The sequence below is a fragment of the Pan troglodytes genome, chromosome 21 (assembly GCF_028858775.2).
Source record: "Pan troglodytes isolate AG18354 chromosome 21, NHGRI_mPanTro3-v2.0_pri, whole genome shotgun sequence".
NCBI classification, from domain to species: Eukaryota; Metazoa; Chordata; class Mammalia; order Primates; family Hominidae; genus Pan; species Pan troglodytes.
Window position 1 is genome coordinate 42,383,661 of NC_072419.2, and position 13,837 is coordinate 42,397,497.

The following is a 13,837-nucleotide window of genomic DNA, read 5'->3' on the forward strand; positions in this document are numbered from 1 at the left end:
GGATTATTGCAATGTCCCACTGTGGTTCCAGGCTTCTCCTTCACTCCGGTCACTGAGTCTTCACCAGGAGCAAATTAATTTTCCTAAAGCCCAGCTCTAATTATGCTTCTGCTCAAAGCTTTCTGGATCCTCTGACACTATCCACCATTGCTGTCCACTAGAAATGTCTGTAGTGATGAAATGTTCTATATCTGCACCGTCCAGTATGGTAACCACTAACCACATGTGGCTATGAATTTTACATTTTGTTCCATTAAATTTAAATTTAAATTTAAATAATCACATTTGGCCAGTTGCTAGACAGTGCAGTGCACTTGGTTTGTCATTCAAGGCTCTGCTTGGCACCAGCTCCTTTCTATCTCCTCAGGGATAGCCTCAACCCTCAGTATCCCAGGCTCCAGGTCATATGCAGCGTTTCCTGATTCTACCTTGTAATTCCCAGCACTATGGCTTGTGTTATGCTCTCTCCTCAGTCTACATTGTCCTTCTGCCCTGCCTTTAATGCCCAACCCACATGTGACCTCTTCCTTGAAACCTCCTTTGACACCTGCTGCTCTCTAATCTTTTTCTCCTCTGAACTCCCCAACACTCTGTCCTCTTCTTACAACCTTTAGTGCTTTCTGTTTTACATTGCAGTTGGCTGGTGTGGGTACTTTCTCTTACTAAACTGTGAGCTTTTGGAGGATGTGACTGTTTTCTGTAGAGAGCTCTTGCTTCCTACTGCAGGTCCCTCCAGGTACACAGAGGAGTTCGACAAATCCCACAAACCTTTGTACTGGCACACTGGGGAGAGATCGGTACCATAACTTCCCTGTCCTCAAGCTGCTCACAGGCTTCTACGAGAGTCTGATTCATGCCCAGAGAACCACTGAAGCCAATGGTTATTTTGGGCAGGGAGATAAAAGCCACAGAGGGCGCAGTTGGCGAGGGGAGTCCGGCAGGAGCTGCCTAAGCAGAAGGCTGTGTTTACATACACAGACGACTTCTCTGCCCAGCCTGGCCTAGTGTGGGGAGATGGGAACATTCAGGCGTCGCTGCCTGGCTGCCTCGTGAAGTTGCGGATTAACCAGTGATGCAGCGGCTGGTCTAGCCGTCTGGTCCCTGCAGATGGATGGATGAAGAGAGGATTGAAAAGACAGCAGAGCAGTGCCAGCTTCTGGAAATGAAGTGCTGGCTGGGTGGAGTGGGCACCTGTGCTGGGAATGTGAGTGCAAGGAAATGTTTGTGATCTGACAGCAGACAGCAGGTGAAATTCTGCTGGGTCTGGCTTGGGGGGTTGTGAGGTCTTCATAACAGTCCCTGTTTTAAATGGAAAAACTGTTGAAAAGAAAAAAAAAAAAAGGAGGTCAGGTGCAGTGGGTCATGCCTGTTATCCTAGCACTGTGAGAGGCCGAGGTGAGTAGAACACTTGAGCTCAGGAGTTTGAGACCAGCCTAGGCAACATGGCAAAACCCCATCTCTACAAAAAATATAAAAATTAGCAGTGCATGGTGGTGTACACCTGTAGTCCCAGCTACTTAGGGGGCTGAGGTAGGAGGATTACCTCAGCCCGGGGAAGTTGAGGCTGCAGTGAACCATGATCACACCACTGCACTCCAGCATGGGCGACAGAGTGAGACCCTGTCTCAAAACAATAATAACAGCAACAACAAAACAGAGGAAAAAAAGATAGAAACAGCTTTCTGGCTTTAGACTCTAATCCTAAGAGTATTTTACATCCTGAAAATCTCTAGCATATATTCATCTCTGGGACAAAAACATTAAAAAAAGGAAACTTTATTGATGTTATAACATAAACACAGAAAAGTGCACAGATCATAAGTTTACACATACTTGTGTAACTACCCCCCAGGCATGAACAGAATATGTCAGTATCTCCAGAATAAACCTGTGTGAAGCCCAATGTGTGTAGGATTAATGATAGAACAAACACAGGCCTTGGAGTCAGGCATGCCTGGGGTTGAATCCTGGGCCCCTGCACCTACTAGCAGTGTGACCTTGGATGAGTGATTTAACTTCAGTTTCCTCCCCTGTAAAATCAAGGTGGATCTATAATGTCTGCCTTACAGGGAAGTAGGAGATTTAAAATTGAAAATATAGGCAAGTTGCTAGGCACAGTGCCAGCACATAAGTGGGGACTCAGATGCTCTCTGCAATGGCAATGTTAATTGATGGTGATGCTGCAGCACCTTCTGGCACCCGGGACCAGGGACACACACACAGCTTTTCTCCTGTTGCCTCTCACTGCTCCCAGCCTCTGTATGATACTCTCCAGCTCTCTTCTGACTGCAAGGAATTAGAGATGCTGTGATGATGCAAACCTCAGCTGACACTTCAGGCACCCGATGGGAGGCTGGGTGGACATCTGTATCTAGTGGGTACATGGCCAGATTTTTCATGTTCTGGCCTCAGGAATGTGGCTCCTAGACCTCCTAGAGGGGCTGATTTCCCAAGAAGCAGCTGGAAGCATGGGGACCTATTAAGAAACATAGCCGAGGTGGAGATAAGGCAGAACTCAGCCTCAGGAGTGTCCTGGCGTCCTGGGTGGACTCCTGACTCCTACTTGCTCCCTGGCCTCTGGCTTTCGGTGTGAAGATGGCCAACACATACTATGCACATATTGTGAACTGGGCACTGATGTGGGCCTTCAGGGGTGTGTGTGGGTGGGGGGAAGGGAGTATGATGAAAAGTGGCCATTATCCTAAAGCTCATAGTGCAATGGAAGTTTAAAACCCTTGGACAGGTCACATGACCCTGAACTTGAGGGTGGCAGGAGGGAGACAGAGAGGCCAAGAGGTTATTTCTAGCCAGAGGAGTTGGTGCAAAGAGGAAGGGTTCAGGAAGGACTTCCTGGAGAATGCCTAGAAGAATAACTATGGGAAATGGGAAGAGGGTCTCCCAGGCAGAGAAGAGGGCACAGCCACTGTGCCCTGGGGACCTGGAACCAGTCAGTTTGACAAAGCTCATCACATGGAATCTGAGAATGAGGCTGAAGAGCCAGGTGAGACCAGGCTGTGGAAGGTCTCGAGAGTTGGGCTGAGGTATTTGAGTTGCTTCATCAGAGAATGAGGAGCCACTGAAGCTTCTTCCATTGAGGAAGCAGAGCCAGACCAGATCCTCTTACTGTGCTCTGTGGAGACCAGCATTGTTTTTAGCCAAAGATGGCAATCAGTTGTCCAAGCCACTGGAGCGGGCTGTGAGAGCCTCTGGGATGCCCAGACATGTACAGGGGGCTTGGCTGTGGGTATAGAAGAGGAAGAGGGGCATGGACCAGAGCTGAGGTTCCCAGCTTTGAGAAATGACAGTCTTACTGGAGACGTTGGAGAGCCTCATGACAACTGAGCCCCAAATTCAAAAGTAGAGGCAAGGATGAGATGAGGGTCCAGTAGGCAGAGAAGAAGAAACTGGCTGGGGGAGCATGCGGGGCGGAGATGGGGCCGGGCTTTCTGGAAGGGAGGCAACCTTCAGAATGGGCAGGCTTTGGAGACACTGAGGGTACTGAGGGGCACCTTAGTGGGGTCCATCTGAGGTGCAGAAGGGAGCTTGGAGCATGCCAGCACCAAACAGAGCCTTTGTGGGCATTCTTGCATGTCATTCTCATAGCTCTGGAAGACGGTGCTGATATTATCCCCATTGTACAGATGGGGCAACTGAGGCTCAGAGAGGCTAAGGCCTTGCTCAAGGTCATGCAGCTCCTGTGCTAATAAATGTCCCCCATCCCTGCCCCAGCCCCCTTGCCAGAGGTGAAAATTGCCCTTAGGCTGTTCAACAACACTACACTAGATACATATGGAAACGTGCTTTGTACACTGTGACCTGCTATGCAGTTTGCAGGCATCCTCATCATTCCACACTAGAATAAGGCTTAACGCAGGAGGGTGTGGTTCCCACGGTCTGGGCTGGATGGAAGGTTACAGGGAAGGGTAAGGTCTCTGGGAACTGCAGTGCTTTGAGAGGCTTCTTAGAGAAGATGGAGAAGAGGAAGTAGGGGGCAGCTGGAGGGGGGAGGTCCCTGCAAGGTGGGCACTGCCACCTGTCCACCCTGCCTACTTCCTCCACCCAGACACAGCTGCCCTGTGGTGCCCTCTGCAGAGTGCCAACCTCAGTGAAACAGCCTGCCAGGCAGCACTTCCCAGAATGGTGGGTCATGCTGCTCTGTTAAGTTTGGCTCCGCTAGCTCCCTCCCTCTGGCCCAGCTCCCAGTGGCCTGGGGCTGTCACTGGGCCCGGCTGCCCTCCCGGGCAGGAGCCAGATGCCCTCCAGCTCTCTTGTCCTGGAATACCCTCCTCCCCATGACCTCACCTTTAACCCAGCTTGGCTTACTGTCTTCTCCTCCAGGAAGCCTTTTCTGATCTCTGTGGGCTGAGTTAGGACCCCAGAGTATCTAAACCTGTACTGACCAAAAGAAATATAATGTGAGCCACACGTGCAAGCCACATGCAATTTTAAATTTTCTAGTAGCCACATTTTTTAAAAAAGTCAAAAGAAACAAATGTAATTATTCAAATGATTTGTTTTATTTAACCCAATACATTCATAAGGTTTTTTGTTTGTTTGTTTGTTTGTTTGTTTTGAGACGGAGTTTCGCTCTTGTCCCCCAGGCTGGAGTGCAACAGCACGATCTCAGCTTACTACAACTTCCGCCTCTTGGGTTCAAGCAATTATTCTCCTGCCTCAGCCTCTGGAGTAGCTGGGATTATAGGCACATGCCACCATGCCCGGCTAATTTTTGTATTTTTAGTAGAGATGGGGTTTTACCATGTTGGCCAGGCTGGTCTCGAACTCCTGACCTCAGGTAATCCGCCCACCTCGGCCTCCCAAAGTGCTGGGATTACAGGTGTGAGCCATGCCCGAGACATATTACATTCTTTTTGGTATGAAATCTTCAAAATCTGATTTTTATATTTACAGCACATTTTTATTTGAACAAGCCACATTTCAAGTGCTCCATAGCAACTAGCCATGGCTAGTAGCTACCATATTGGTTAGCACAGACCTAAAAACAGGGAGTTTATAAGGGTTGAAGCTCAGAGTTTGGCACCAGACATACCTGTCAGTCATATTCCGACCCTGCCATTTATTAGCTGGATGAACTTTGGGGTTGCTAACCCTTCTGAGCCTCAGTTACTTCAGCTGTGAAAGGGATTAATAATTTCAGTGCCAGAGAATTGCTTTGAGGATTAAACAAATGAATGTGTGTCCAGTGCCAGGCACAGAGGAAGTGCTCAGAAAATGGTGGTGCTTCATCTTCTAGTATCCTCTGATGTGCTGGGGTACGTGCCTCCACTAGATTGATTGTGAATTCAAGGGCAGAGGCTGTATTCAATTCCTCCAGCCTTCCCCAGTGTCCAGGGCCTGGCTTGGTGTGAGCATTACTGCTTGCTGAATGAAAGATTAAGTCCTTGGGCTGGGAGTGCTCCCCACCCCACCCCGCTTGTCCAGTAGTCAAGGGCCCTGGTGGCTGGGAGTCAGGAGACCACTGACTACTTGTGGGTGACCTTGGCAAGTCACTGCTTTGCTTAGAACCTTGGTTTCCTCCTTTGAAAGATAAAAGGGAGATAGGAGGGGCCCTGCCTGAAGTGTTTGGTTGAATCTCTGCCCTGCAGTGACCTTGGGGGTCTGTGGCTGACTCTGTGTCCCTTGCTTTCCCAGCCAGTGGAGCGAATCACTTCCGTTCTCCTCCTGGCTTTCCTGTATCCTGGACTTTTGCACCATTAAGTTCCATCCAGTTAAAATTTAAGAGGAAAGAATTTCTCCTGCCTCCTAGACAGAGCAGAGAGGGAATGAAGGGTCCTGTCCCTTCTCTTCTGCCAGCATCTGCTGACCTCCCATCACAGCAGCCCAGTGACAGACATGGGGCAGGGATTCTCCCATTTTATAGGTGAGAAAATTGAGGCTCAGAGATGTCAAATAACCTGCCTAAGTAATACAAAAAGAAATGGTAGCGCTAGGGCCGGAAGCAGAATTTGCAGCTAAGGAACTGAGGAACCCCTTTTTTGGATGGGCTCCTCTTTCCTTCTTTCTCCATGAGACTTGGTCCTAGGTTGAGTCCTATCCCTGTGCCTCAGTTTCCCTGCCTGGGGAATGAAAACAGTCAAGTAACTCAAGTAGTAATTGCAACTGATGCCTATGGGGCCCATACATTCTTAAGTGTCTCTCCTGCTTCCTCCAGCCTGATTTTTCTGGAAAGGGTTATTGTTGGGTAAAGTGGAAAGTATGTAGTCCAGGGAGCCAGTGTAACTGTGTAAGCGTAACCTTGGGCAAGTCACTCCCACTCTGAGCCTCAGCCTGCCTATTTATAAGATGGGGGCCGGGCGCGGTGGCTCACGCCTGTAATCCCATCACTTTGGGAGGCCGAGGCGGGCGGATCACGAGGTCAGGAGATCGAGACCATCCTGGCTAACATGGTGAAACCCCATCTCTACTAAAAATGCAAAAAAAAATTAGCTGGGCATGGTGGTGGCAGGCGCCTGTAGTCCCAGCTACTCGGGAGGCTGAGGCAGGAGAATGGCGTGAACCCGAGAGGCGGAGCTTGCAGTGAGCCGAGATCGCGCCACTGCACTCCAGCCTGGGCAACAGAGCGAGACTCCGTCTCAAAAAAAAAAAAAAAAAAAGATGAGGGATGATATTATCTCACAAGATGCTGTGCAGATGACACACAAAAGTATTTTGCAAACTGGAAAGTGCTAATAGAAATGTTAGTGAATAATAATAATAATCAAAATAATGAAAATAGCAGAAGCCTCATTTTCTGTGTGGTCTCAATGACCTGAAGTGAATTGAGCCCTTTGGGTATAAATGCAGAACGATGTCTGGGAACATCCTGCCTCGGTCTTTGGAGTGTAGCCTGGATTCTCCTGGGAAAGTGAGAGGCTCCATCTGGTTGAGGAGGGTGGGAAAGTGGCCCTGCCCCAGGGGAGGAGTGGGGAGGGCTTCAGCCTGGGGGAAGGAAGGAAAGGGAGACGGCCAGGGAAGGAGAGTTGAACTAAGAGGAACAGAGAGAGCCTTGGCCATGCAGCCCAGAGCCTCCTGCCCACGGGAGCCCACGATTGGAAAGGCTCAGCCAGCAGGGGAGACTGAGCCTATTTGGAATCAAAATACTTGAAGGCAGGCAGTCAAGAATCTCTTAGCAGCTGTGCATCTGAAACAATAAATGCATCTGGTATAACTCCTGAGTTTTATTGGTCCTTTCACTCATTCATTTAAATAAATGTGTGGTGAGCTAAACTCAAACAGAGCACCTTGTGTGGCAAAGTGACTTGCCCAAGGCCACGGCCCCAGGGGCCTGTGTGAGACTCCCTTGGGAGCTCCTGGGAAAAAGTGAATTTGAAAGGCCTGGGGATGAGAAGTCCAAAGGCAAAGGACAGGATTTGTACAGAAGGCTGCCAAGCAGGACACTCGTCCTTCTGTCAGTCGGCCTGGGCAGATTTGTCTGTCTTCCCACCTTCTGTCTGGAGGGTGGGCCTGTTCTCTAGGACTGGGAGAAGCTGGCTTCATTCTGCTCTCTGCTCTTCATCCGCTGCTGAACCTGGTGAGCAGGGGGAGTGAAGGCACCGGAAGCTTTGTCTAAAGACACCTGATGAAGGAGGTTTAAGTTGGAGAAGAGAAGGCTTGCTTTGGGCATGGTACAAAGGGACGCAATTGTATCTTGAGTTCTCTAAAGGGTGCTGAGGAGAGGGCATAGCCTCATTCTTTGGAGGCCCTAGAGTGCATATGAGGACCCAGGGTAGAAGATCACCATGATGGAGCAGCACACTGGGAGGGAGGAGTTGGGGGAGGGAGGTGCCTGGCTCTATAGTGTGTGACAAGCAGAGATGGAGAGCCCACTGGTGAGGCTGATACTGAGGGAATCGCAGCAGGGAAGGATGGAGGGCTCAGCTCACATCGAGGCTGCTTCCCAGCTTGGGGCCTCTGTGCTTCCCAGGGCAGTGGATTCTGTGGTAAGAACTATGGCCAGCACATGGTAGGTACTTAGGAATGATGTGAAGAATGAATGAATAGTTGTGTATGCCTGGAGGTGAGGGTGGTGACTGGGGGTTCGCGGTCATATGGGTTGCAGTGGACCCATGGACAGAAATCTTTGGAGATCATGCTGCGGTTACCCACCATTCTCTTTATGCCTTCGCCATGAACTAGGGACCCTAGAGATAGGAACGTCCAGCCCTTTCGTCATTTGCAAATGAGGCCCAGAGCATGGAACAACTTGCCCAAGGGTACTTGCTGAGCCAGTGGCAGACCTGGACTGGAACCCAGGCCCTCTCCCTCCCAGAGTCCTCTGTGGCTTGAGGTCCCCACCTTCGGATTGTGTGAGATGGAGGTGCTGCAGTGGTTGGACTGGTTTTTTTAGTGGGTAACAGTGCTCCTGGAGGGGAGGAGCATGGCTTACCTTGGTTTTGAGCCATGATCTCTGCCACAAGCTGCTTGGCCAGCCCCTGCCCTTTCCTGGAGCTCAGGTGCACACTCAGCCTGTGCTCAGACACATACAGCAAGTGCGCCTGTACACAGGCCCCATCCCCAATAGGTCCCTGGGCTCTCACTGTTACACTTACTGTCATTGTCACCAAGGCACATGTGGACAAATGTACACATAGACACCCTCTAGACACACTCAGAGGCACAGAGGATTCCCAGGAGACAGTTGTAATACCTCCTCCCGGTGGGGGAGGACGCCGAGTCCTAGGCAGGTTCTGCCCTGTCGCTGTGCTGCAGGGGTGGTGAGGGGATCCGGCTCCGGTGGGATGGGAGGCCCACTGAGGCTGAGTCACCCCTTCTGAGTCAGGGATCCATCCCCCTCTTCTCTCCTCCCCCTCCCTTTCTCGCTGATGAGCCCCCAAGAGGGCTTGGCGAGAGCAAGGAGGCCCGGGGCTGGCTAGGACCAGGGTGGGGGCAGCCGGGGCGCTCGAGAGGCCCCCCTGCTGCACAGTCCCGCAGTGGTCTGGGAACTGCCCGTGTGGCACGGACCGGGAGGAGGTGGCCTGGGAGCCTGAGAGAGAGGGCGGGGCGCGGGGGGAGGTGGGTGGTAGAGGAGACAGGCAGAGAGGAGGCGGAGGCAGGGGCAGGGCCGCGGCGCGCTGGGAGGCAGGCGCAAGCGGCGGCCGCCCCTGGGCTGGGCTCCGAGGCCGGGGCGGGGGCGGGGGCTGGCCGCGCGTCGGGCGCCAGGCCCGGGGCTGTGGGCACCGTGCCCAGCCCCCGGCGCACGCCGAGCCGCCGCCGCCGCCGCCGCTGCTGCAGTCGGCATCCATCAGCGGGCGGGGGTGTCGCCGAACAGGCTGCTCCGCAGAGCCCGCCGCGACCCCGCGCCGCCCCGCCCCGCGGCCTGCCTGCCAGAGGAGCCGAGGGGGCCGCCCCTCGCCCAACCTGCCCGACATGGGGACCCCCGGGCCCAGGTAGGCACATGGGGGGATCAGGTGGCTCTCGGGGCCGGGGGCTTGCAACATCTAGGCCCAGCCTCCAGCCCTGGGGAGGAACGGGGGCGAGGCCGAGAACTGAGTTTTCAGGCTGTTGGTCCCCTGGCCAGTGTGGGGGAGGGTCTCGCTGTTCCTCCCTACCTACCGGTCTGCAGCCTCCTCCAAGGCCTGGAGAGAGGATCCAGAGGCTGGGGGGTGGCGGGGGGTTGGTCCTGCTGTAGGATGAGCGGTGGGTGGGCGCTGGGCTCCCACCGGCTGGCCCAGTCTCTTTTCGGAGAGCACTCCTGCTGCCGCCTCCAGAGGCCAAGGGCTCTTTGGATTTCTCCTGCTTCGGACGCTGCAGGAGGAGTTCTTGGCTGGAGCCTGGGATGCTGGCGAGCCCTTGCCCTCATCTCTCCTCACTCTGGTTACGGACCCTTCCCCGCTCTGGGCTTGCCTCCCCTTCCGTCTCCCTTCCAAGTACCTCAGAGCTGCTAGGAGGGATCTTAGCCCTAGGACTTCTGCAGTTCTGGCCTGGCATTGTCCTGGCCAGTGACCGTCCCCTGATCAGAGGGAGAGGGCTTGTGTGTCCCACTTGTGTCTGGCACCTTCACACTTGGGGAGGTCCAAGGGCCCGAGAGGCTGGGGTCTCAGGGATGGGCATGGGGGGCCAATGTCTACAGCCACTGGGGTACTTACTGGGTGCAGAGGCCACTGACTGGCAGACCTATATGGCTCAAAGTGGTCCATGGAGACCTTGAAGTCTGGACAAGGACCAAAAGGGAGTTCTGGGGATGCTGGTCTCTCCCTCAGCTGCCAGCCATCGTCGTTGCTTTTCCCTCGGAGCTCTGAGGATGCATTGGTGGGGGAGAGAGCACCACGTGTTCCCACATTCACTTCTGGATCTGCATAGCACCTCCTCTGCACCCAAAGGTGGGAATGTGAGACGGCCAGATTTAGGACCTCTCCAGGGCTGTGCGGGGTCCAGCGGCTTGGCTTCATTCCCACCCCATCCCCCCACCCTCAGCATTAGGAGCCTTCCAGAATCAGTGGCAGTTGAGCCAGGTCAAGATCTGGGGCCTGGATGGTGCCCTCCGCAGCTCCTGGAAGACAGTGCCTCCTGTCCCGGGCAAGGGTGTGGAGAATAGAGGCAGCTGTGTGCCTCTCTGCCCACCCATTCCTCCAGATGGAGCCTGCGGCAGAGGCAGCCTGTGCCAGCCTCCTCTGTGAGCCACCGTGGCCCAGGAAGGCTCTGCCAGCTCTGTGCAAGGATGGAGCTGGCTTCTCCTGGCCAGCCTGAGGTCATGCCTGCCTGGCAACCCAGGCATAGTATTTATGGCATGCAGAGCACAGTCCCTGGGATTTCAGGGGCACCTCAAGGCAGTCCTGGAGGAGATCAGTGCAGAGGGCATTGTTCCTATTAAAGCCCTTCCTGGGCTATGTGACAGTCCTCCTGGGCTCAGCCCTGTGAGCTTCTTGAAGAGCTTCTTCCATAGAATCCTGCATGAAAACAATGCTTGGTCAGGTAGTCCTCACTCAGTCGATATTGAAAGGTTGAATGGGGCCTAGAGAGTAAGAGTGACTTGGCCAAGGTCACAAAGCAGCTGAGCGGGGGAGTCAGCATTAATGTACCCAGGTCTTCCACCTCTTGTTCTGGGGCTCTTGCAGCTCAGGTGCTGGCTTCCCTGCTGCGGTGGCTGTGCTATAGACAGGACTCTGCCAAGGGCTAGGCATTGTAGCCTGGAGCCTGAGGCTACCTGATCCCTTAGGAGGGGTGTTATGTTGGCCTCCCAGCCCTTGCCCTCTGTAGGTGAGCAGGAGAGGTCAGGGCTGAGAGAAAGGGCCGTGGGTGGTCCTGGACCCTCTTGGAAGTGCATAGAGCTGAGAGGATGCCAGGTGCCCAGGGATGTTCTGGCCTGAGCCTCCAGGGGGCAACAGAGAGAGTTTTCTGACTTCAGGCTGTGGTGGGAGGTGCTTGTTAGCACCTGCCGGGGCTTCCCTAAGAGCCCCTTTCTGAGCTTCTCTGTCCCATTTGTTAAAAGGGGACACAGGCGTGCGCCACCGCGCACGCCTGTAATCCCAGCACTTTGGGAGGACGAGGCGGGCAGATCACAAGTTCAAGAGATGAAGACCATCCTGGCCAACATGGTGAAACCCCGTCTCTACTGAAAATACAAAAATTAGCTGGGTGTGGTGGTGCACGCCTATAGCCCCAGCAACTCGGGAGGCTGAGGCAGGAGAATCGCCTGACCCCAGGAGGCGGAGGTTGCAGTGAGCCGACATCGTGCCACTGCACTCCAGCCTGGAGACAGAGCGAGACTCCCTCTCAAAGAAAAAAAAAGGGCGGGGAGGATGATCATCTCTGCCTGGAGATAAATACCAGTGATTACACAATCAAAGTGATAGTATTTATTGAAACTTACTGTATGCCATGTACTGCAAGAAGTGCTTTGAGTCATTTCACAGTAACCCTGTCAGATAGGTGCAATTAATTATCCACTTTTTACAGAGGAGAAACTGAGGCTCAGAGAGGTTATGTCACTGGACTAAAGTTACGCAGCTGGAAAGTGCGAGGCGGTCTGAGTCCAGAGCCCTTCTTTCTACCATGACATTTACTGGGGGCAATATCTGGAAGTACCAGGTTGGTGTCCAGTGGAGCCAGGCAATTCATTGGTAGGCCAGGGCCAGTCCAGGTGGAGAGGTGTGTGAGGTGTGTGTGTGTGTGCCTGGTGAGGCAAGGGTGGCTTTGTGGACTGAATATTACTATAGTGCTGAGGGGTAGGGTAGATAAGTACTGACTAGGAGCTCTCAGAGAAGGATTAGCCTTGGCCTTCTCCTTCCTGGCCAGGGTCCCCCAGAAGTGGGGAAACACCAGACTCCCTGCTCCCATTGGCTTTTAGGGAAGATGGGCTGGCTCTGGACACATCCCGAGGCCACAGTGGGGACTGGGCTGAGGAGGCCCTGTGGGCAGGGAGCTGAGCCTTGGTGGATGGGTGGGGGTGGAGCAGGCTGGCACTGCTTCCTTTGTGGGCTAGAGGCTTGTGGATCAGAATAGTAACAGCTAACATTTATTGAGCATTTATTATGTGCCAGGCCCAGTTTTAAGGGCTTCCATGTACAACTCATACGTTCTTCACAAAGCCCTGTGAGGTGTAGATGAGGTATAGGAGTTATTCTTCCCATTTTACAGATTGATGGAGCTGTGGCTTAGATAGTTGTTCAAGGTCAAACAGCTAGGCTGTGGGGGAGTCAGGATTCAAACCTAGGCAGTGTGGGTCAGAGCCATGTTCCTGAAGGCCATGCCAGGCAGCCTGTAGTTTCTCAGAGGCCGTACTCTGTTTTGTTCAAGTTGAAATAGTCACTCAGTCAGATGCATCCCTCTCCTCAAAGGCCTCCCAGTCTAGCTGGGAGAGATGCAGACATGACACACTAAAAGTAGAGTGTGCTATTGCATAGGCTCAGCATGGATTCCTATTTTGGTGCTCAGGGAAGGCTTCAAGAAGACGGGGACCTTTGAGCTGGGCACTGAAGGCCAAGTCGGATTTCGATGGTTGAAGGGGGAAGGGCACCCACTTCCCCAGGTCAGAGGGGAAGGAAATAGGAATGCCTCTGAAGAAGAGTGGGCGGTCTGATGTGCGTGGAACAGATAGTGTGTGTGGCGGAGTGTGAGCTGGGAGGTGACTCAGAAAGTCACCTAGTGTTTGGGTTTTTGATGGAGCTCTGGAATCCACCAGACGTAGGCTGTAGTCACAGCAATGCATTGTATTAGCCACGTGGCCTTGGGCACATCACTCAGCTGGCCCAAACCTCAGTTTCCTCATTCGTAAAATGTAGATAAACATGCCTGTCTCACAGGGACCATGTTGTGGTTGTTATATAAAGCACCTAGTGTAATGCTAACACATTGCAGGAACTCAGTAAACATTACTTCTCTCCCACTTCTGTCTCTCTTAAATGTCAGGCCAAGGTGTTTCGACTTGACGTGAGCCGGGATGCTCTAGGAACCTTTGCAGGATTTTAGTCTGCTGAGGAGCATGACAGAACTGTGTTTTGGGAAGGTCCTTTTGGCAACCGTATGATCCACAGGAGAGGGTGGACGGGATCTTACAGGAGAAACCTTAACTGTGGGGACTTGGAGGGCTGGGGAGGGATCAAGATTGGCACTCATTAAGGTGTCCCTCTGGTAGCGGGTGGTTCGCCAGGTTGGAGAAGGAGGAGCTTGGAGTGGGTAAGGCCACAGGGTCAGGAATTCTGTTCGAGGCCTGGTGAGTTTGAGAAGGGCTGGTCTCCCTTTAGTCATTTGGAAGATTGGGTAGCATCTTTTTTGCACATCTGGCCTGTTTTTCCTTTGAATTATTTCTTTTGAATAAATCCCCATCAGAGCTTCCTCTATAATAGCAGTAAATTGGGACTAAGTGTCCAACAATAGGAAGATGATTGGGAAAGCTTTG

At 53.0% G+C, this 13,837-nt stretch overlaps 1 protein-coding gene across 50 annotated transcripts in view; it reads left to right on the forward strand.

The window, feature by feature from the left end:
* Window positions 1-13,837, forward strand: part of EPB41L1 (erythrocyte membrane protein band 4.1 like 1) — a 139,877-nt gene that overhangs the window by 52,876 nt on the left and 73,164 nt on the right. For 35 of the 50 annotated variants that reach the window (XM_016937833.4, XM_016937840.4, XM_063802890.1 and 32 more), the window contains exon 1: window positions 9,182-9,386. The exons of 14 other annotated variants lie outside the window; for them this stretch is intronic. The gene's annotated coding sequence lies outside the window, so the exon portion shown is untranslated. Of the gene's footprint in view, window positions 1-9,176; window positions 9,387-13,837 lie in introns of those variants that run through there. One more of the 50 variants, XM_063802901.1, reaches the window with a different exon arrangement.